Genomic DNA, 4,468 nt, shown 5'->3' on the forward strand with positions numbered 1-4,468 from the left:
AAAATGTGAGATGAACCACATTGTCAATCACCCTGGGGGCAGAGGGAGAGAGGTAGACCTGTCAATCAAACTGGGTCTTCAATCGTCCCATTCACATAGCTCCTGGAATTCGCTTCTAATGGTGATGTCTCTGACATTTTAGCACAGGGGCCCCGAGAATTGAAAGAGAAAACAGGTCCTCTTTCTATTCTCTGTCTCCAATTTATGTGCAATACCATGTCTTTGAAATAACTACACTGTTATCATTAAAGTATGCAAATAGGTGTTGTTGTGTGTTAAATTAAAATAAAGAAATATAATATTAAAAGTAGATAATAAAGAGGTAGTAGGAGATATATTAGAAGCAGTTATAGTATTATTTTTTTTAAATGGCTGATTATTATGGTTTAAAAGGAATAGTTGCATATCGTAATATAAAAAAATTAGGGTTTTGTGTCTAGGTTGAGAGTCATTTATGTTTTCCTGGGCCTAATTTAAAATCAGTCACTCCTTGCATACATTTTCAAAATTAACCCCCAAGGATCAATAAAAGTATGTTGCTTCATAAGAGCTACTCCCACAATGAATAAACTCCATCTAATGAGGTCCACAAAGAACATCTCCAAATTGTTAATCTGTTAAATTGAAAATGTGCTCCCTCGAAAGATGCTAGGGGATGAATAATAATCCTGCAGTTGTTTTATATGTTTCCCTTCTTTTTTCTTCCTTTTGTTGTTATTCTGGGCAGCAGCACAGTTTGGAATAAGGTACACAGAGTCATTGGTCTTTTGGATGGCTCGCTGACACCTCCTGCCCTACAGTGTAGTCTATTTAGCTCCCACCCTGATCAGCATCTTTATAGTTTATCAGCCTTGGGGTTCAATTTTGGCTTGGATGCTTTTACAAATGAACGCAATCACTGGTGAGCTTTCGCATCCTGATTGCATTGAGGAACCAGAGCTGGGAAACTTTAGTGGATTACCATGCCACTTGAGGATGAAGCACAAACACACGAGCTAACCACAAAGGGCTGCCTGGGCTATTGGCACTTGGCGCTTGTACTCTGTCTTATTTCACTAAAATAATATAATTGTCTCACATCTTATTGCTTGTAAAGCCATCTTCTTTCTGGAGGCTATGTAGGTGATCAATGTACTATCTAACAGAATCAATCCTTTCAGGGGATACTGTTTGTTTCTGAAATGATCCTAGGCAGCAGGCCCGGGATATGATTTGGTGGTGCTTGTATTAGTTTAGCGAGTTGGGTCCTCGTGTTCACACTGAATAATATGGCACTTGTCCCATTTTTCATGTTTGGAGAAGCACTATAGTGTTCCAAGGGAATATACATTTATATACCCGCTTATGTACAGCATCACTCTCATTCCACTGGTGCATTATGGATACTATGTGTTTCTGGTTACACTTTTTGCCTTTTTGACATGAAATTCGAGAATAACCATAGGCGGGGTAGTTGGGTTTAAATGTATTTATTTAGTTAAAATGTAGCGATTTTAAGTAACATTTATGAAGGTTTAGTACAGAAAAGTGTACATATTTTACACCATCTAAATGGGATGTTATTGAACTATCAAGCAAATATAGGCAAAACTGCAAAATGCATAATTTATTAAGCATATGAGCTCATATTTAAATGTCAATATTTATCTGTGATCTATGGGGTGGGGGGTGTCTTATCATTATCAAACTAGAATAAATTAATTAATGTCACGTTGCCAATCCCAATCCCACAGTGCCATCCCATAATTCCACATCATCTAAACAATGATATCAAAAGTGAATTAGAGAGACCTCTGGGGTGGAATAGAGCAACTTATATGTGCCAAAAAACTATTAGAGCCCGCGACCATGGGAACAGGCTCTCAGGAGGCTGGGGGAGAATTGAAGGAGGAAGGAGATCAAGCCGAAGGGAGCTGGGTTTGGCAGGTCAGGTTTTTACCAATTTACTCTGGAGAGCTCGGTGGCAAGCGCCCTGGTTAGCCCGTTGCTTCCCCATGTTCTGAGGGGAGAGAGAGCGCTGGTGCCCAGACCAGAGAGACTGACAATGGTCTTGAAGCAGTGTTCCTCTTGTGAAACGCTAAAAGCAAAGCAATGCCAAAAGTATCTCCCAAACGAAAAGAGGATGATTGACTTAGGGGCCATTTTGTTGTAATATGCCGTAACCTATAGTATACCAGCTTGGCAGGCCCTCAGCGATAGTAGTTCCTACCCTAATAAGTGTGGAGAATTTGTAAGGAAGTACCATAGCATATTGAGTTACATCTCTGTACTGAAAAAATTCTACCCTTTATGCTAATCTAGATATTCTCATGTATTCTACCTTTACTTATTTTGTGCTATGGGCTTTATTGAATTAGGAGGAAACAGAAATGCCAAATTGTGCCTTGATATGATCATAAATTGATTTATCTATGCATTTCCATATTTCAGACTTTGCTTCAGTCCGTTGTTCCTCAGTTGTAGAGGTCTAGCCTCGCCCTATAGCTGAGAAGGAGGGGTTCCACCAGAAAGCGAGCCCAAATCAAAAACTTCTCCGTTTAGCTCAAGGGCACATGCTATGTGCTTTATTCGGGGGTCAGAGATGCATGCGGCTTTTTGCAATTAAACTGTCAAATTTATGACATCTGTAAATATCTCTCTCTCTTGCTCCCTCTCAATCCCTCTTTTTTTTTGTCTTTCGCCTGTGCAATCCCGGGCCTGACCACTATTTGGGTAGCACAGGAAGTGAAACTGTAACACAAAGTTCACTTGTAATTGGTTACGGTCACGATAACCAAACAGGAAGGAATCTGCAACTGATTAGAATTCTTCCTCCTGCAATAATAGTCCCAAAATTAATTACGTTAGGGGCTCTATTCCCACTATTGGTTTTCCTGTTTTGAAGCTGTTTTATAGAGGACAAATCCCCAGACAACAAAGCCCAGTTTTCAATTACAAGGGAGTCATACTGGGCCGCGTTGAGCACGCAGACACACATCCATCTCCGTCCAGACAGGGAGAGCCACTGCTCTCAGTCTCAGTCACACAGCAGACACAGACTGCTGAATAATCCTGCCGTGACTCACCAGCTAGCTGCCCTGCCTGCACTCCCCCATTTTTATTTGTCTGTGGCATGCCAGTTAAAGCATTGTAGTCTATGTTTATCTACTGGACAGTGGCCTGCTCTGTGTGTGTGTGTGTGTGTGTGTGTGTGTGTGTGTGTGTGTGTGTGTGTGTGTGTGTGTGTGTGTGTGTGTGTGTGTAAGTGTTTAACTATACTTGTTAGGACCAGAAGTCCCCATAATAATAGTAAACAAACAAAAATGTGACCAACTGGGGATATTTTGTTAGTTCCCCAAAAAATCAAATGCTATTTCTAGAGGGTTTAGGGTTAAGGTTAGAATTAATGTTAGGGTTAGAATTAGGTTTAGGGTTAGTTTTAGGGTTAGGAGCTAGCGTTATGTTTAGGATTAGGTTTCGGTGTCAAGGTTAGGGAAAATAGGATATTGAATGGGACTGAATTGTGTCCCCCCACAAGGTTCGACACAAGACTGTGAGTGTGTGTGTGTGTGTGTGTGTGTGTGTGTGTCTGACTGACTTAAGGTAATGTATGCGTAAAGGTGATGAGAGAAAGTTTAATGTTTGCAACTTGACAGAAGTCATTGCTTTAATATGTTAACTGTATAATTGTGGTGGAAGCACAGCTATTGAATAGGGGATAACATTTAATTTAACATTTAATTTGTGAGTGTGTTTAAACATAAATTAGAATGACAGCAGTACAAATGTTGAAATATTGCGTCGTACAGCACATTTCAAATAAAAAAAGCCTTGAAGCTCAAAAACAGAGATTTCACATCATCTTCACAGAGCTGTGCATGTTCATGTTTTGATGTCCTATATTAAAATTTGTATGGTTACTTACATTACACCTACTTCCCTGGTCTTGGAACTAATCCGATTGATATGGAAATGGGAACTAGATTTATGACAGAGTTGAGAGAGAGAATTTCCAGGTTCTTCTGAAAATGTGCTGAAAACCCAATTTTGGGAATCCTTTGGTTTTGATGGTATTGGTTCTGGGATTATACAAACCCCTTTAAATTCAGACACTGAGTCCCTTTTTTCAGTGAACAAAAGGTTCGACATGCTGGACACATTCTCCACAGTCCAGATGCTAATTAAGAACAAATTCAGAAAATATTTAGAAGATGTGAGACAACACAAACAAGAAAGCCTACAAAGAGAAAATAGTATTATTGTTACCATGTGGGGGGGGGGGGGGGGGTTGATTTATTGAGTTGGTTTTGATAAGACCACTTCTAGCTCAAATCAAGAATAAGACAAATAGTTCTACTGAAACTGGCCTGCAATATTTGACTTCACACAGAGAGCTATGGTCAGTCTGCACGGAATAGTTTTTATTATCAACTCTCAGTTTATGGTAATGACATCCAAGACATACACTAAATGAGTGATGATAAGTATA

Source organism: Oncorhynchus mykiss, chromosome 15, assembly GCF_057628025.1.
Source record: "Oncorhynchus mykiss isolate SJ-2025 chromosome 15, ASM5762802v1, whole genome shotgun sequence".
NCBI classification, from domain to species: Eukaryota; Metazoa; Chordata; class Actinopteri; order Salmoniformes; family Salmonidae; genus Oncorhynchus; species Oncorhynchus mykiss.